This window comes from Pan troglodytes, chromosome 19, assembly GCF_028858775.2.
Source record: "Pan troglodytes isolate AG18354 chromosome 19, NHGRI_mPanTro3-v2.0_pri, whole genome shotgun sequence".
NCBI lineage: Eukaryota > Metazoa > Chordata > Mammalia > Primates > Hominidae > Pan > Pan troglodytes.
In genome coordinates this window covers 59,821,977-59,842,110 of record NC_072417.2, presented here as the reverse complement: position 1 = coordinate 59,842,110, position 20,134 = coordinate 59,821,977, and the positions used below count along the sequence as shown (strand labels likewise).

Below are 20,134 nucleotides of genomic sequence, written 5' to 3'. Positions count from 1 at the left end.
GTGCCACATTTTCTTAATTCAGTCTATCATTGATGGACATTTGGGTTGGTTCCAAGTATTTGCTATTGTGAATAGCGCCACAATAAACATACGTGTGCATGTGTCTTTATAGCAGCATGATTTGTAATCCTTTGGGTATATACCCAGGAACAGGATGGCTGGGTCAAATGTAAACTGCAGTTTCTTAATCTGTTAAATAGAGAGAAGTGTAATAGCCTGAGCTGGTATGCCTTGGGCTGCTGGCACATCAGCAAGTGCAAAGAGGTTTGGCCATTGGAGGTTTTTCTTTGACTGTCCTAAATTGTTTCTTAGGTGTGAATTTTACAAACATTACTTATATTAGCGGTAACGGTGGAGCCAGAGAGTATTGCACCTTCTCCAAGCTGCGCGGCGAGAACCACTAATAGTGTGGTGGAACTTACGGCCCTTTCCAAGGCCACAGCTCTTTCAGCCTGCAGCTATCAGCTCATTCATCTTCCTGTGCTTGTGGACTGGTGTGGTGATTCACAGGGTGTCAGGATTTCTTCTGACAGCTTTATGGAATGTATCAATGAGGATAACCTCAAAAAATTTGTATGGGGAATCTTTACCAACCCAGTGAGAATTCAGGCCACTTAGAGGCCCACAGTAGCATCCAGCTCACTCCTCTGCAATGAACCAAAGGTTTCGAGCAAACTTTAGCTGGTTAACACCAGGATGGACAGGCTTGCTGTAAGTTGCACCTGTAGGAACTGGGTGTTTTCCGCCACCATGGCGCACGTGAATCCTATATATAATGTAACCTGACTTGGCCTTCTATCCCAGTCCGTGCGCCTTGTATCTGACTTGAGGGATGGGAAAGAACCCAGAAGAGAGAGTCACACTAAGCGAATGTTTCAGAATGAATGGAAATGTTGTCTTTGACAAACACTCCTAAGAGGCCAGGAGAAATAACTGAAAGGGTTTTACTGAAATGGGTCCAGTTAAACAACCCATTATGGTATTATATTTTTTTGCTAACATGTCTGTCCACTAGCCTGAAAACTCCTTTAGTCTTCTCGTGTCCTGTAACTTTGCTTGGCCTTGTAACTCTCAGAAGAAAGTGCATTCTTCTCAGTCCACATTGTGGGCTACTCAAACAATTAAAAGTTGGAATCCCCAGGACCGGTCCTTAGCCCCTTTTCTTCTGGTGCTCTTGTAACCTTCCTTGGCCTTATAACCCTTAGAAGAAACTGCATTACATCAGACTGCTTCTTCCTCCGTGGCTCCTGGATGTCTTTGTGTGTACCCATCTTGGCTTACCGGATGGCTGCCGCCAGATGGAAAGGCCGTTGGAATTACTGAAATGCAGAAATGCTCTGTGCCAACTGGCAAACAGCCACCATCAAAGCCCCTCTTCCTGCACCCCTTGCCCACTGCCTCCTGATCGCCTTGGCTGCATTGGCTGCAGGTTTCCTCACCCGGACTCCCATCAGCATCAGCTAAAGTTTCACATCTGGTCCAGATGCCTTGTGACACGGCGTCCTTATTGTTGTTATCAAGGTCATTTTTGAGTCCTCAGTACCTTGGCCGTGCCCACGGCTAAATGACATCAATGCCCTTGGGGAGAAGCATCACCCACCTGATGAGTTAGTGGTTGTTTACACTCTCTACAAACAAAAAGAAAGGTGATTTTTAGATTTTTCCATCTGACTCCTTGTTTTTGGCCAGCTGGGTGGGGTCAAGGTCAGATTTTGGCTGTGAGTGTCTATTAACACGTGCACTTTTGCTTCACAAATGGAGGAAAAACCTGTTAATGGTAGAGCCTTTGGATAATTCAGGCAAGGATTAGACTGAAGATGACCTTGACTTTGGAGATAATGAAATTTAATTATGCAAATACAATTGGAACACTGAAAGCACATAAGTAAAATTGGTTTTAAGCACCCAACTCACTCTTTAGGTAGTGACCACTGGTGGGATTGTGATTTAAGCTAGGTAGGCTGTGGGCTATTCACATAAAGAATATCAGTGAGACTGTAGTTCTTTTCAAAGATCTTGTTGATTTCTCTGTTCATTTATTGCAAATGACTGAAGACTTGTTCCATGTTTTCTATCTCCTCCAGAAGTGATTATTAAGATCTTTTAATGCCTAGGGCATATTCATTCATTCAATAAACAGTTTTTGAGGCTTTACTCTGTGCCAGACATTTGTACTAATTGCTGGGAACAAAGGCACAAAACCATATTTACTAAAGGAGTTTTCAGGCCAGTAACTAGACATGTTAACAAAAAATACATAATACCATAAATGCGTCATTTTACTGGACATCTTTCAGTCATTTCCCTGGCCTCTTAGGAATGTTTGTCAAAGACAACATTTCCATTCTTTCAGAAACATTTGCTTAGAGTGACTCTCTCTTCTGGTTTCCCTTCCATTTCTCAGGTTGTTTCTTCTCAGTTGTGGGCTACTTGTATTAGTCAGTTCTCACACTGCTGATAAAGACATACCCAAGACTGGATTATTAATGAGGAAAAAGAGGTTTAAAGGATTCACAGTTCTACATGCTCAGGGAGGCCTCACAATCATGCCGGAAGGCAAAAGGCAAGTCTTACATGGTGGCAGACAAGAGAGAATGAGAACCAAGTGAAAGGGGTTTCCCCTTATAAAACCATCAGCTCTCATGAGACTTATTCACTACCATGAATAAGTATGAATAAGTATGGGGGAAACCACCCCCATGATTCAATTATCTCCCACTGGGTCCCTCCTACAACATGTGGGAATTATGAGAGCTACAATTCAAGATGAGATTTGGGTAGGGACACAGCCAAACCATATCACTATCCAAACAATTAAAAGTCGGAATTCCCCAGGACCTGTCCTAAGCCTTTCTCTTCTCATGCTCTGTGCCCTTCCTAGAACATTTCTTTCACTTCCATTGCTTTAATTACCATTGCTGTGCCAGTCTCTTAAGAGCAACCCTCTCTTCCAGAGCAATGCGTCCAACAGCCCATTGGATGTCTCTCCTTAGACATCTCACAGGCTGCCTGAAACTCAACATGTCTCAGATAGAATTCTTGTTCTCTGAACCGCACCCACACCCTCTTTCTAGTCCAATGTCCTAGATGTTTTGTTAATGACATTACTGTCCACCCAGTTGGTCAAGCCAGAAACCCAACAATTACCTGGCATTCCTCTCCCTATACCTCATATCCAACAAATCATCAAGTTTTGTTAGTTCTACCTCCCTCCATATCTCTGGAGCGTTTCTCCAGTGCCACAGCCACCACGCCTGTCTAAGACCTCACCGTCTCGTACCTGGGTGGGGTAATGTTCTGGTGTTTCTAGCTCCACTGTTTCTCCCCTGCAGGCCTTCTTCCACATGGCAGATGTGGTGATCTGCTTCAATTGTAGATCTGATTACGTCTACAGCAGTTGTCATTGGAGGTCTGCCAAACCTATAAGCCTCTCCTTCACAGAGACGTGTGCTGATTCCTGAAGCCATGTTTGCGTCATGAGAGCTGGAGTTCCCTTGCCTTGCTCATAGCTCATTGAATTAGGGATGAATACGCTGACCCAAGCTGGCTTAATTGAATTCCTTCTCCATGAAGTTTGAATTGGGGTCAATAACCACTGTTGTGTGTGTCTCTCTGTATGGCCAGACCCTTTGGTTTTTTTTTTTCTTTCTTTCTTCCTTTCTTTTCATTTCCTTTCCTTCCTTCCTCTTTCTTTTTCCCTTTCTCTTTTCTTTCTTTTTCATCCAGTTTTATTGAAATATAATTGACGAATATTGTATATATTTAAGGTGTAAAACAATGCTTTGATATACATGTACTATACATTGAGAAATAATTACTATCAAACTAATTAGCATATTCATCAGCTCACACAGTTACTGTGTGTATGTGGTGAGAACATTTACAATGTACTGCCTTTACAAATTTCAAGTATACAAGAAAGTATTACTGACTGTAGTCACCAGGCTGTACATTAGATCTCTGGAACTTCATCCTGTGTAACTGACAGTTTGTACCCTTTGACCAATATCTCTGGAACCATTATCCCTACACCCCAGCTTCTGGCCACTGCCATTTTACTCCCTGCTTCTATGAGTTTGATTGTTTTGGATTCCACATATAAGTGAGATCATGCAGTATTTGTCTTTCTGTACATGGCTTATTCCATTTAGCATAATGTCTGATATAGTTTGGCTGTGTCCCCATCCAAATCTCAACTTGAATTGTATCTCCCAGAATTCTCACATGTTGTGGGAGGGACTTGGGGGGAGGTCATTGAATCGTGGGGGTCAGTCTTTCCTGTGCTATCCTCGTGATAGTGAATAAATCTCATGAGATCTGACGGGTTTACCAGGGGTTTCCGATTTTGCTTCTTCCTCGTTTTTCTCTTACCACTGCCATGTTAAGAAGTGCCTTTCACCTCCTGCTATGATTCTGAGGCCTGCCCAGCAGTGTGGAACTATAAGTCCAATGAAACCTCTTTTTGTTCCCAGTTTCGAGTATGTTTTTATCAGCAGCGTGAAAACAAACTAATACAATGTCCTACAGATAGAATAATAAATTATAATATGAGGGTTGTAGGGTGACTGTCATTCACCCTGTTTTTGGAGAAGCAAGGAAAATAACTGCAAACAGAGGAAGAGAAAATAGTGAAGCAGAAACACTGAGTGGCAACAGCACAGATGGAGAGAGACCAACTCTAGGCTTTCCCAAGAGTTTCCACATTATGACTCCAGGCTCTTTTCTTTCTTAAGTTTCATCAAATTTCTATGAGTCGTTATAATAAATTTCCACATTTCACTTAAGCTACTTTGAGCTGATTTCTATTCCTTGCAGCCAAATAATTTTCACTCACACACTGGCATTATCATGTTAAAAAAAAAGTCAAAATTCCCTTGACCTTAGGACACAGCCCCAAATTTTGAAGCTGGACCCAAAGCCCTGATCAACTTGGCTTCTCACTGCTTTGTGCTCTGTACTATGGTCACCCTGGAAGACTTCCAGTTCCTGGACATACTGCCCTCTCTTTTATCCCTGCCCCTGTCGTCCTCCTGCCAGAGTATACTTTGATTCCCTTCTCCACCTACTTGTGCCATGCTCTTCCTTCACATTGCAACACAAATGCCAGTTCCTAGGAAGCCAGCATCTTGGCTTTCCAAGCAAGGCTGCTGCCCTCAAGGAGGACTCCCTTGGCATTCGATATTTCCTCCCTACATTCACTTCCCCATCATACCTTAGCTTCAAGAAGGTAGCAGCTGTGGTCTGGTTCATTTTCAGCTGTATGCTCAGCCCTTGGTGTTCTGCCTGCCACAGAGACAGCCCTCAGTAACCATCTGTGCATGAATTGGTTGCTGGGAGAACCCTGGAGAAGGAGCAGCCATGTTTGCAAGGAGAGCTAGGGAAGATTTTGCAGAGGAGGTGGTGTCTGAGCAGAGCCTTAAAGGACAGAAAAGAAGATCCCATCTAAGACACTCTCAAGAATTCAGGGACACAGGTGGGGCACTTTGGGAGGGTGGGGAGTCTGGGCTTTCAAGTCAGGTGCTCCTACTAACTGTGGGACTTAGGGCAAAGTCCTGGCTAGAAGGGGTAGTGTGAAGATCAGAAAGGGCAATTACAGAGTACCAGCCACTACTTTTAATAAGAGAAAACAATTATTATTTTCTGTAGATCTGAGATGCATTTTCTGAACACTAATGAAAACCCTAAATAAAGTTGTTATTAATAATACTGATAATCAGAACTTGAAGCCCGCAGTGAAGTGCTCCTTCTCTCAACAACTGGACAATCATTCTCTTCCTTTGGGAGTTAAAGTGAAACATGCAAAGTCACCAGAAATATATAGAATAGTTCTCAGACCAGCACCATTTAAATGTAACTTGGTTGAATATATTTACATATTTAAAAAAAGTATGTCAATCAGAGAATTAAGGGACAGGAAAAGCAGTCACAGAGGCAAACAGGCTTGACTTGGCCTGTGCAGAAAGGAGGGAGGAGGGCAGTTCAGCCAGCAGAAGTGATGGCTTTCTGTTTCTGAGGCCAGCCCTAGGATGCAGAGATGTTCTGATGATGCCAGTAATTTCCTCTCTGCTCTCTGACGCCATCTTAAAGGGCTTGCCTAAGCCACAGCACCCAATGAGACAGATTTTTATAGCAAAAGCCCCAGCTCCTGGCTCCTCCATCCTGACCATAACTGATAGAGTTAAGAGTGAACATCAGACTAGAGCTGAGCTTATCAGTTTCAATGTGTTCAGACCTTTCCATCAGGGATAGGAAGACTGACACAGTTGGCTGTGGGGGGAACAAGGCTGGAATGTTGGGACATCATGGAACAGAAGCCATCATCTTGGGATGGCCTTGTAGAAGCCTTATACACACAGAGATGTAAGCAAAGTCATGTCTGCAAGAAGAGAACAATAAATAAGATATTTATGGAAAAGAAGAGATAAGAGGAGGAGAGGAGACAGAGTGAGAGAGAAAAGAAAGAAGAGAGCGAGAATGCCATCTACTAAATTTCTGGTTCCACGAAGCTTCGCTCTGCTTCTAAATAGCTTTCCTTTTTCACGTGAGCCTTGATGAGTAGAGCTATGTTCCACAGAACCAAACCATTTCTAACTAAGATGGGGTTTTAGGTGACAGCCTCAATTATTTCAAGTTTTCCTGGCAAGATCTTCCCAGCATGAGTGAAATGGATGGATCATGCTGCGTCAGCCAGGCATGGTCAGGCTGGGACTCAAACTGTGTCTTCTTCTTAGATTCGTGGCCTACCATTATGAAAGCTGGGACCTTGTTGTATAATAATGTGGCTTCCACACATGGGTGGCATAAAACAATGTCAATTTATTATCTTGCCATTCTTCAGTTTGGAAGTTCAACATTGGTCTCACTGGGATGAAATGAAGTCATCATCAGGGCCAATTCCTTTGGTGGCTCTCAGGAAGAATCCATTTCCTTGCGCATTTCCAGCTTCTGGAGGCTGCCCACATTCCTTGCCTTGTGGCCCCTTCTTCCACCTTCAAAGTGAATTATGTGGCATCTTTCTGACTCTGCTTCCAGTGTCACAGCTTTCTCCAACTCACTCTTTTTACTCCCCTGCCCCATGTGAATACACTGAGCCCACTTGGATAAATCAGGATGATTTTCTCATCTCAAGGTTATTGTTTGGTCATGTTCCCACCCACATCTCATCTTGAATTCCCATGGGTGGTGGAGGGGACCTGGTGGGAGGTAATTGAATCATGGGGTCAGATCTTTTCCATGCTGTTCTCATGATAGTGAATAAATCTCATGAGATCTGATGGTTTTACAAGGGGGAGTTTCCCTGAACAAGCTATCTCTTTGCCTGCTGCCATCCATGTAAGAGGTGACTTGCTCCTCCTTGCCTTCTGCCATGATTGTGATGCCTCCCCAGCCATGTGCAACTGTGAGTCCATTAAATCTCTTTTTCTTCCCATTCTCAGATGTGTCTTTATCAGCAGCATGAAAATGGACTAATACAGCAACCTTAATTCCCCTTTTTCATATAACCTAACAGTTCACAGGGCCCAGGGATGAGGGCATGGACATTTTGGTGGGTAGGGAGCATTATTCTACCTACTCCATATGGGGAGAAAACAACAAATACCAATGTAGAGCATTCTTTAAAAATACTCATTTTGGCTTAGGAAACTTTGGTGCTCAACTAGTGATCTTCTGAACCCATGCTTTAATGAAAAATAGCATGGACTTTCCACTCCTTTAGGCCTGAGTTCGATCCTACCAAGTCTATGACTTGAGTGTGTGTGTTTAACTTCTCTGTACTTCAGCTTCCTCCTCCATAAAATGCAGATAATGATGCGGAACTAGATGAAATGTTTGGGGAACTAGATGAAATCAAATATGCTTTTAAAAAAACATTATAAATGCCTTTTTTTTTTTTTTTTTTTTTTGCTTTCCTTACTTTCCTTACTTTCCTTTTCCTTTCCTTCCAGCCTGGAACCATTAACTGAATATACCAAGAATGCTCTTGAGTGAGGACCCATGCTGTCTTGGTCATGCTATGTCTCAGCTGCAGAAGTGACCTGGTGCTAGAAATCTCAAACTAGCATTCCACCGGGATGACAATCCATAATCTCCTCATGCTCCTTCTGCCCCACATTTCAGGTCTTGTTATCTCTGGGAGCGAGAGCCATTCAAGGTCTTCTTTTTGTCTTTCTTTTCTCACAGCTTACAATGACAAGGGCCAGGAAGCCAAGGAGAGGATATTTGGGGGTTGCTAAGTAGGAGCTGCCAGGACAGTGATCTCGGGGGCCTATCTGAATGATGGGAGGTATTGAAGAATTCCCAATAGACTGCATCCAGATCATGGCTACAGCAAGCTTTTCCCCATCCCTTTGAGCAACTTATATTCCTTTTTTTGTCTTTTTTTAAAAAAATTTTATTTTAAGTTCTGGGATACATGTGAAGAATGTGCAAGTTTGTTACATAGGCATACATATGCCATGGTGGTTTGCTACACCTATCAACCCGTCATCTAGGCTTTAAGCCCTGCATGGATTAGGTATTTGTCCTAATGCTCCCTCTCCTCTTTCCCCCCACCCCCTGACAGGCCCCGGTGTGTGATGTTCCCCTCTCTGTGTCCATGTGTTCCCATCGTTCAACTCCCACTTCTTAGTGAGAACATGTGGTGTTTGGTTTTCTGTTCTGTGTTAGTTTGCTGAGAATGATGGTTTCCAGCTTCATCCATGTCCCTACGAAGGACATGAACTCATTCTTTTTCATGGCTGCATAGTATTCCATGGTGTATATGTGACACATTTTCTTTATCCAGTCTATCACTGATGGGCATTTGGGTTGGTTCCAAGTCTTTGTTATTGTAAATGAGCAACTTACATTTCTTTAAAGTGTTGGTGAGCTCTGCACATCTGTAACCACAGCCACGGGCTTCTGATGAGAACTTCTTATTTTACTTTATGTTTGAAGGAGCTTGGCTGCCTTTGACCTCACCACCCTAGGAATTGGAATGGAATGAGTGAAGGAGTTCCTATGTTGGTTTGTGGCGGGAAGATAGTCCAGTTGGATTTAAATGGTATCATTATGGAAATGCAACCAGTGCAGGTATCAAAGCCTTTGCAAAACATTCTAGAAGGTTACTCATGTTTTAGCTGAAAAAGCAGTCTGCTGATTATAAAATATGGCTCCTCAGCTTTCCTTTCAGTTTTAGACAGTTACCATACCTCATTGGCAGCTCACAATGCATCTTCACAGATATGAGCACTTTTCTTGGTGCACGGGTTCCTAGCAGAGTCTCAGAGTCAGACAGGCCAGTGTTGAAATCCCAGTTCTCCTGAAACTAGCAGTCACTTAATCTTTCTGAGTTTCAGTTCTCCTAACTGTAAAATGGTGGCACTAATAACTATTTCCTTGAATTGTTGTGCTTATTAAATGCTCCTAGCATGGCACCAAGCCCTCATTAAGCACTTGGAAACTAATATCCATTTCTTCTTTTTTGGGTTCTCTGCATATAATGTTTATATACATCTTAATTAAAACTGCTTCTTTCCTTAAAAAATCTAATATTCACATATAGAAGGGTATTCACAGAAAAGGATGCAGCTACCTTTCCTTCTCTGGGCACAGTAGACATTTGCCTTCCCAGATTTGGAAATGAAGGAAGCAAGATTGCCTTTTGGGGAATTAGGCACAGTGCATCACAGTACAGATATGTGAACTCAGCTGAAGGAGGAGGCACAGCTCTCAGGTAGACAAGCCCCCACAGCCACCAGATTGAATATATTTCCATCAAGAAAGGATGTGTCCATCAGAGGAAGGACTTGTCAGAGGCAAATATCAGCAGGATCCATCCTAGGATATTCCACTTAACCAGTGACTGGAAGAGTTCTGGTTTTGTCAGGGCAGAGGTGGAGCCCACATATTTTAAGCGACTCTGGTCTCACTGGCAAGACCGTCCTCCTTGCGGAATGAAAACACTGAGGTATCTCAGCTGGATGCCTGAAGCACTGGATTATGAACTTCCCTCTTTCTGAATTCAGGCTCACCAGAAACTTTCAGTCTATGATTTGGCTTCTCCTTGGAGTCTGTCTATGGGGAGACTTTGGGCTCATTCTATGGAATCTGAGTTTTTAGGTCTCTGTGCCAGTAATTTCTCACAGTAAATGAAGGCATTGGCATTCTGGTTTTATCTGCCAGTGTTCTGTGCTTGGTTAAAGTGTCTCTATTGAGAGATGGATCCCTTTTCAGATTCTGTAGCATCCAAGTAGCAGATCTAGGATGATGGAAAATTCCCCAAAGTAAGCCGTATTAGTTTATGAGACATCTTGGAAGATAGTCTGCTGGCCTTTCGTCTTGGTGATAACCATCTGGCATTTCAGAAGAAGAACATTTCCAACTTATACTAACCATACACCCCCTCCCCACTCCATCTCACTCAGTAACAGCCCATGGTGTTGGTGTCACATGCTAGAAAGATTCTGGAATTTGGAACCAAACAGACCTGGGCTTGATTCTGTCTCTGCTGCCTTCTGACTATATAATACTGGGCATGTAATGTAATGTTTCTGAACATCGGTTTCTCCATCTGTAAAATGAGATTCCTCATAGGGATGTTGCAAGGATGAAAGTGACGCAGCTCAACGAAATGTAGCTATGATTATCACGTACATTGGCAATGACTCATTGATGTAGAATGATGGTCAAGTGTGGATCTTTCATTCTAATACGTACAGTGAATCTGTTATATGCAATGGCGCCTGACTAGTTTTCAGTGATATGCCATCGTCATGGCCTTTCCTGGGGTGGACTTCTCCTTAAGGAAGGCTAATGGATTTCTGCACCTAAGAGCTCAAGGACCTTGCTGGGTTTTTATTTTCCCCACAAACTAACAAAGTTGCAATACCTCAGTCTGGCTTCACTGTTTCAGGCATTGGTAAAATTAGGTTGTCTCTCCTCTCCGGGCAAAACTGTGCTTTGATTCTTTTGATTATAAGGGGAGAGCATTTTAGCACACCCAGAGATGAAAACAATCACAGTTTCCCTCTCAGCAAAGTTCTGGCTGCATTGCCGAGCAATAGCCAGGTGGCCTGCTTTTCTTCCATCCTTCTGTGCATTCTTTTTACAAGGTCTGAACAGGCTGGAGCTTCCCCAAATGCTTTGTGATGGGAATGGGTGTGGAGGGCCTTCACCTATGGCCTCAAGTTGAGCCCCTGAAAGTATAAAGAGGCAACAATTTTGGCAAAGCAAGTTTGTTTTAAAGGTATAAGCATATATATGTCAGTGTTTTGGTCTTCCTTAAAGTAGACATTACTGCTTCATGGTACCATTCGATCAGAACTTCGGCAACTGGTTCGTTAAATGAGAACACTCTTTTTTGTATCTGCCCATTTCTACCTGATCTCTGTCCCTGGAAAACATTTTGGGTGAATGCAGTCGCTTTTGTGGTCACTCTTAGACAATAATGACAAATTTGATATAATAATGTTACTTGGCTACTTCTAGGTAAGAGAAAATCTAGTCCGGTCTAATATACAAACTCCAGACCCTCCTTCCACCACTTGGCCGATTTCAGGTTTAGAAGTCATAGTGGGGGAAATAGTTGTGATTGCTTCTCCACCCATTTCCTTCTTACCTACCCTAACACCTCAGCAGACATTTTAGGACCCTCTTGTGTTGGGGTCGTAGGTGGGGAGGAGAGAGGAGAGGAAGGACAGAAGAGGCTTCCTGCACCCGCCTGTAACCTGTCTGTGGCAGTAAGCACATGTCTCTCTCTCTCTCTATGTGGCACTTTGTGAATTCCTCCATGAGCCCTCTGACTGCAGCCCCTAAAGCTGAGGAAGCCACCACACGTTGGCTGCCTTTGACTTTTTTCTCTTGACAGCTGTGCACCCAATGGCACGCCCACAGCTCCTTCTGCTGAGATTGCCTCACTGCTGGCAGGAAGCCCACATGGGCAAGCTTCTTTTCTTCCTCTTCATTAAAAAAAAAACACTTAAGTGGTAACCTGATTATAAAAGCAACACACGTGACAACAGAATATTTCTAAAAATAAGAGAGCAGAAGATAATTAGTCAAATTCCCGCCACCTACATCCCAAATGCCCATCAGCGGATGAATGAAGAAACAAATCGTTGTACATTCCCACGCTGGAGTACCACTCAGCGATAAAAAGGAGTGAACTATTGATACGACAACATGGTTGCATCTAAAAATAATCACGCTGAGTGAAAGAAGGCGGACAAAAAAAAGCATGCATACTGTCTGATTCCATTTCTATAAAATGCTCAAAAATACGCACTGATTTACAGTGACAGAGAGCAGAGCGGTGATTGCTTTTTAATGAGGCAAAGGGAAGGGTGGGAGGGATGGATGCTAAAGGACTAGAAGGACGTTTCTGGGGGTGATGGATGAGTTCCTTATCTTGATTATGGAGACAGTTTTGTGCATGTATCAAATTGCATCCTTTAAGTACGTGCAGTTCTTTGTAAATCTATTATGTCTCAATAAAACTATTTAAACATTTTTACTGTTGGGCATATTCAGACAGGGTCTTTTTCTTTCTTTCTTTTTATTTTTTATTTTACTTTAAGTTCCAGGACACATGTGCAGGACATGCAGGCTTGTTACATAGGTATACGTGTGCCACGGTGGTTTGCTGCCTCTATTGACCCATCCTCTATGTTCCCTCCCCTTGCCCCTCACCCCCCAACAGGCCCTGGTGTGTGTTGTTCCCCTCCCTGTGTCCATGTGTTCTCATTGTTCAACCCCCACTTATGAGTGAGAACATGTGGTGTTTGGTTTTCTGTTCCTGTGTTAGTTTGCTGAGAATGATGGCTTCCAGCCTCATCCATGTCCCTGCAAAGGACATGGTCTCATTCCTTTTTATGGCCGCATAGTATTCCATGGTGTATATGTCGGACAGGGTCTTTTTCTAGAAGGGCCATGGCTGGTTCTTTCCTGGACCACCCATCACAGGCTCCTTCCCCCACGCTCAGTGTAAGTGCAGCTTGCATCTTTGGCAGCCTCTGTATTCAGCTGTTGCCTATTACCTGTAGACTCTTTAGGAATGAGCCTGGCTGCCACCCAGGCTTCAGGGAGCCTCGATAGTTCTCCTTAAGTCCTGTCCTTTCTCTGACCTGAGGTGTTGGACCCGAAGCTTGCTCTCACACATGTGTGGAGAGCAACCCATACAAAACACCAATATCTCTCTTCAAAGATCTAATCCTTTGCATCTCTTTAACCTCCTGTGAGTCTCGGCTTTTTCCTCCATAGCCTGGAGACGGGTGCACATCTATTGAAAGCAGCAGTAGCTTTTGGCGATGCCCTTCGCCAAGCCTACACATGTGGTTCAGCATTTCAGTGGGCGTCTACTTGGCACTCATTGTTTTTAGCTTTGGGGTGACAGCTGAAACTCTGAGATGACAAAAAGTCTCATTTTAATGACCTGTTTCACTTCCCTTTGGTTCACTGGGATACAAAGAGATGAATTTTTCCCAATATATTTTTAGAGGCATATTTATCATAAGAGCAGGCCAGCAGCCTCTCTGAGTGCTGAGGCCCTAATAGGGACTTGCAGTTATTGTATACCTACACCCCCCAAAGATGCAGAGTGGACCTTTTGGTCCCTCTCCTCCCTTTGTCTAAGGACATCAGATAGTGATCATAAATATTCATCCCATCTATTTCCTGATGCTGGGAAGGGAAAATATTGCAAACACCACGAGCACTTGTTGAAGACACACATACGCCAGGCACTGTACCCAGAACTGACTCTACAGAGGTGATGGACAGGTCCTGCCCACGTGGATCCCCCAGTCTAGCAGACTGGACAACAGGATGGTGGCCTGGAGAAGAGGGTGAACATAAACTGGTGGACAAAGGGCCACATGGTTCGCCTCCAGAGATCTTCTTTAGAAAGGAGTCAAAGGGCCGGGTGCGGCGGCTCATGCCTGTAATCCCAGCACTTTGGGAGGCCGAGGTGGGTGGATCATGAGGTCAAGAGTTTGAGACCAGCCTGACCAACATGGTGAAACCCCGTCTCTGCTAAAAATACAAAAATTAGCCGGGTGTGGTGGTGCACACCTGTAATCTCAGGTATTCAGGAGACTGAGGCAGGAGAATCACTTGAACCTGGGAGGTGGAGGTTGCAGTGAGCTGAGATTGCGCCACTGCACTCTAGCCTGGGCAACAGAGTGAGACTCTGTCTCAAAAAAAAAAGAAAAGAAAAGAAAAGAAAAGAGTCAAGGGTGAGCAGTGCAAGGCTGAACAGCTTTCCATATTAGCCAAATACACCACCTCCGTCAGGATCCTCCCTCATAGAGGTCACCAGCACAGGAATGAGTCAGAACATTGTCACGTGAGCAATGGGAGCAGAATCTCCCCTCCTCGTGTCCTTGCTGCTGGGCCACAGGCCAGTGTAGGCCTCTAAAGGGTTTAGAGTCACACAGGATGATGAAGGGGACAAATCAAGAAGAAAAGAAAAAAGGGAGCTTGCCAGGCACCTTCTTCTGCACCTCCAATTCCAAATGCACTCAGCGGATGCGTGGGAAGTGCTGAATCACATATGAAAGCAAAGCTTTAAACAGGATAGACCAAGCTTTAACAACAACAACACAAAAGCTTGAATGTCTACGAAGTTGGATCTGCATCTCATGGAGAGCCCAGGAGGTTTTTGCAGAGTACAGCTGGTAATAAAAATATGGAGGATCTAGGCCAGGTGCAGTGGCTCACGCCTGTAATCCCAGCACTTTGGGAAGCCAAGGCAGGCTGATTGCTTGAGCTCAGGAGTTAGAGACTAGCCGGAGCAACATGGGGAAAACCTGTCGCTACAAAATACAAAAAATTTAGCAGGGCGTGGTGGTGAGCACCTGTAGACCCAGCTACTTGGGAGGCTCCTTGCTTGAGGCCAAGAAGTTGAGGCTGCAGTGAGCCATGATCATGCCATGCATTTCAGCCTGGGTGACAGAAGACAGAAAAAGACCATGTCTTAAAAAAAAAAGAGGAAGATTTACCATGCCTCAGAGACTAAGTGCCTTACATTGTAATATAAAGTCTTTGAATCCTCACAATGACCCCAGGAGGTAGGTGCTGTTATTAACATCGTCCTTTCCACCATGAGGCTAATAAGACACAGAGAGATTAAGTGTCTTGTCCAAGGTCATAGAGCTAGAACCTTGACTCCAGAAACAGCAACTGCAACCCCCAACCCCCCACCCCCGCGGCCTTTTGCCTATTCTGCAATCTCAAGAAATTTCCTTTCCTTCTTTGAGGCCAGGAGCTCTCCAAGGTTCTGGAGAGAGGCCCAGAAGCAGCGTAGAGAGGCAGCCCCGCCAGACCCTGCAAGACCATAGTAAGGACCAGGATTTTATTTTGAGAATTAAGGGAAACCACAGGCGTCTAAATGAATCACTGCTGCTTCCGCGCTGTCATAGCCAGCACTCCGGCTGTGTCTCTATTTAGCACTTGAGAGCTGGCTGTTTACGTGCCTACTTCTCCTTCTGGACTGGAAATGTCTTAGAGCAGGGACTGCATCTTAGCCATTTTTATATCTTCTTCACGCTGTCCCAGTTACCAGCACAGTGCTGGCATATATTAAACATTTAGTACCTGTTTATTGAATGAAATTAAAGTAGAAATGGATTCTTAATTATCTTTGAAAAATCTCATTTTCCGGCAGCCCAATTAATTTCAAAGAGACTCAGGAATTTCTACAGTCATGGCAATAACAATGGTAATGTTCATTGCGGTTACTAAGCTCTCAGTGTTACATGCTGGGATTTGGGCAAAACACTTTATATCACCCTTAGTATATTGAGAGAGAGGAACTCTAGGTCCTCCCAGTCACTGGTAGTCCTTTCCCAAGCAGAAGACTCACCTGGGCGAGCTTGTAAATCCCAGAGGTTAAGGAGAATACGATTTCACAGGAGTGGCCACTAGGTGGTGGTGTGACACCATCATCACCTCGCCGTGGGCTAGTGGGCAACTTGGACCGATTGCGTGGGGCCGGTGGAGTGGCTGGGGGCCTCTTGGGAATCAAGATGGCCAAGATGGGGGTCTGTGCACCAAACTCTGTAGTTGGAGTTGAGGGCTTTCCAGTTTATGCTGCCCATGAGCAGATGAATGGAGAGGACTCTTACTAAGCCAGGGTGCATTTTCTTCTTGTTGAAATCTGAAAAATTATTCACTTCATTTCAACTCAGTTGAACAAGACATTATTGAGTCTCAGCTCTCACTAACACCCCCTCTGTCTTCACACCCTCTATTTTAGACTGGATTGGGGTGTGGGGACAGGAAGGCCACCAGTCCCAGTTCTCACATTTATGAAGAACATGATTAGGCATTTAATGTTGCATTCAAATAAGGCCACGCATACGATCATTATATCCCTCCCAATGTTAAAACAGTTTATTCGTTCTTACGAATAATGGTATACGTAAGTTGTATCATTATTTTTGTGCTCTTTTTTAGCATACCTTCGTTTTAAAAATATGTCAGCATCTTTAGATATTGGAAGTATTTAGGACTCCTTTCTCAATTTTTGAAGAGCTACCTGTTTGAAGAGCAACTAAAATGCTTGCAGTCCCATCAAAATAACTAACCGACCACGCTTTCTCTGATTTTATTGTTTTTGCGCTTGCTAATTTCCACTTCTGGAACAGTTTCTTCTCCATCTTAAGTTGATCTATTCCTGCCTATTCTTCAGATTTTAGATTGGACATCACCTCCTGTGCAAAACAAGAGCTTGTTAGGTGCTTGCTTTTACCCCATTGTTATTCTTTCTACTATGCTGTAATTCACGAATCCTTCTCCGTATCCCCTAAAAGATCAGGGGTTCTCAACTTGGGGTATTTGGACCTTTAGGCTATCCATGATATGCCCTTAAAATTTTGTATTATTTACTTACTGCCACAATAATACAGAATAAGAGCAACCACAAAACCTCAGTGGCCCATAGTAAGTGAATATTTGTTATGTGTCTAGAGTCAGCTGGAATTCAGCCAGGCAGGGGTCCTGCCACTCTTGGATGGGCTTGTTTACACCTCTGGGATTACCTGACTGCTGGCTGATGGAGATTGGCCCTTGCTGTGGCAACTGAGCCGTGTTCCACATGCTTCCCATCTCCCTTCTGGACTAGAAGGCTAACCCAGGAGGTCCTTCTCATAATGGTGGTGGAAATGCAAAAGATCAGGCCCCAAAATGCAAGCCTGTTTCATCAGCTTCTGCATTGTTCATTCCCACTAACATCCCTTTGACCAAAGCAAGTTACATGGATGAGCTCAAAGTCAAGTGGTGGGGAAGGCCCCCCTACTCACAGAGGGAAGGTTGGCCATGCTGCGTGGCCAAGGGCATCATTCAGAAAAGAGAGAAGAATTAGGGCCATTGCTGCTATCTACCATGGATTGTATGCCAAAATACTGTATATTTTCTGGAAAGATGATCTAAGGCTTTTACCAATTTCTTACTGGGACCCATATCTGCAAAAGTTCAAGAACCTCTGATATAGACCCAACTTTGAGTTTAGGGACTATATTTTCTTTATTTGTATATCTTCAAAACCTAAAATATAGGGCCTTGATCATAACAGGCACTCAATAAATGTATGTAGAATGAATGAGTGCCTTTTGTATGCAGGCCATATACAGTATTAGGTTCTGGGGATACAGAATTTAGCCAACCAAGGACCCTATTCTCAAGGAGCTTCTACTATGTGTGCTCTCTGAGAGAGCTGTTTTTCAGGGGTTGGAGTCAGGAGGCAGGTGGACATCCTTCCGCCTCAGCCAGTATGTGTTTGCATCATTATGATGCCTTGAGGGTGAAATTCAAGAAAGAACAAGCTCAGGGGAAACATAATAAACAAAGATGCTCAACTTCTGGGGTCCCAAATGTGAATTATCCTGCAGAAACCATATGCTGTGCAAGTAAACATATATGTGGGCATAAAAAAAAAGAAGTGGAGACCTCATATTTATTGGTGTCACAAAGTGAATAATGCATTTTCTTAGCAGCTAGTTCCAGAATCCCGGTCCAACAAGGAGATTGCCTCTGTCCAAGAAAATATCTTGATAAGCTGCTCAGGGCAGAAGGTGAGAGACCCTGAAGGCATGGGTGTCCAGTGAAATGAATTGTTTATTTTTTCCTCACAATGCAGGAAAGAGACAAAGGAGATAGAAGAAGTGGAATAAGGGGAAAGATAAGAACTGGAAAGCTGAACCATAGCCCAGACCCAAGCAGGAGAAAGAGCAAGAAATGCCTATGAGAAAGCCGGAAAGAAACCCCTGGAATTTGGAAGAAAATGTCTAAAAGGTTGTTTTCAGGAGATGGCTGGAAGGTGTTCTCTGGGACCCTCCCTCATGACTCCTAAGTAACCACACTTGCAAATGCATCTTGCATTTTGTTTCCTCCAGCTTTGTTTTGGTTTTGCTATCATGGAACTGAGAAAAAGACTGAGTTACTCATCAGGATTGGTGTGGTCCCAAAGAGATATCACTTGGTAAATGTAGTAACAGATTTAGTAGCAGGACCCTGGAGATGGAGGTTTCTAGGCTTGTGCTTCTGAAGTCTTAGGGACCTGGGGAAGGGTCTGGAAGCTCAGAGACTGTGGAACCATGGGATATCAGGGCATCTGTGTCTGGCACTTGCTCTATGACACTTTCTACTTGTAACGTTGGGCTGGTTTCTTAAATGTTCTGCTTCTGTTTTCTCACCTCTAGACTGAGGATAATAGTGTCTTCTTCCTGGGGTCTTGGGGAGCTATCTAATGAGAAATGGAGACATCATACAAGACATAGCACCTGGCACACACACTTATACATGTTAGCTCTCATTATTTTAGATGTCACTGGGTTGTTATTATTATTTCTTTTGTTGTTCCCAGTAGCTGACATTTGGGTAGCATTGGCCTGGTGGACTGGAAGCAACACAGGACTGAGGGTCAGAAAACCAGTCTGGTCTTTGCTTCTCCCCTAAACAGCCATGCGACCTTGAGGAAGTCACTTTGCCCTTCCAGGCTTCAGGCTTCCTCTTCCTCCTCTAACTGAAGAAATTCGACAAGACTTTCTCTGAGGGTTGTTTTTTCCCCTCAACCTGTAGGAGGCACCATGGCCCTGCAGCTCCCAGCCTCACAAAGCCTGTTTTGACATTGGAGGAAGCAGCCCAGTTGCAGTCCACGGTCCACTCCGAAATCCATTTTCCCCACTCAGCATAACACTGAAATGAGACTGACTTGGTGTGTTTGTTTACACCCCTTGGGAAGTTATTTCCCTTTTCACTTAATTACCTGATATCCAGACATTGCTGTGCAAAATTTGCCTCAAATACATTTTGTAAAGTCATGTAGACTTGCTCCTCTGGTGCTTTGATTAAAATGTGCAATCTTCCCCAGGCTTCAGCACCTCATTAAATAATTGCACCTCCAGTGAGAAAGTAAACAGCACACTCCGGGGGCACAGAGAACAAGATAAACGTGGTGCACATCCAGCAGCTATTTTATACTCCATCCCCCGGGGAAACACATAACTTTTGGCTTAAGGGCTGGACGGATACTGGCTTTAAGTTGCTTTCTTTTTGCAATCTTTTTGGGAAGGAGTATGATCTAGAAGCAGAGCAGAATCTCCTCTCCCCGCCCTTTCCCAGCTCAGTGTCTGCTTAACTTGGGCTCAGCCCCGGCGGAAGGACCAAGGGTTGGTTGTTCACTGGGAACCTGGCTCATCCCCTAGCAGCAACTTTGCATGCAAAGTACCAGGGGCGGGGGCTGGATACAGAGCACATTTCCTAGAGGGTGTTGCAGTGCTGTTGAGGGATTGGCAACTTTGAATCAAGTCCCACCTTTCTCATTAATTCTTGATGTTGACCTTGAGCATTTCACTTTACCTTTTCTGACCTTCATTTTCCCCCTGCCTGTTCTATAAAATGAATCTGGGGTATGACTATAGAGGGAGTGGCTGAGTTAGGATGGAGGAAAAAAATCAGTGGAAAAGATGAGGTCAAGGAACTGACTCAAAAAGCCTATGATGACAGGTGATGATAATGACCAACAGCACAAGGAGCCACCTTTGGGCTCCAGGATAGGAAGCTTGATTCAAGATGATGTCCTAACCACCATGGTCCCAAAAAAGGCTGAAGGATGCTGGTTGGTGAGGGTGTTGGTGAAAAGTTCTTTTCCATGGCA

General features: G+C 44.1%; 1 long non-coding RNA gene and 1 pseudogene across 2 annotated transcripts in view; one reads left to right on the top strand and one right to left on the bottom strand.

The window, feature by feature from the left end:
• LOC104002919 (uncharacterized) overlaps window positions 1-20,134 on the top strand; it is a 152,464-nt gene that overhangs the window by 130,106 nt on the left and 2,224 nt on the right. Inside the window, exon 4 of one of the 2 annotated variants that reach the window (XR_010153275.1) lies at window positions 18,116-18,270. The exons of the other annotated variant lie outside the window; for it this stretch is intronic. This is a non-coding gene — a long non-coding RNA (uncharacterized LOC104002919). The remainder of the gene's footprint in view (window positions 1-18,115; window positions 18,271-20,134) is intronic. 2 annotated transcript variants of the gene reach the window in all.
• LOC100608645 (large ribosomal subunit protein eL15-like) lies at window positions 340-3,467 on the bottom strand (annotated as a pseudogene).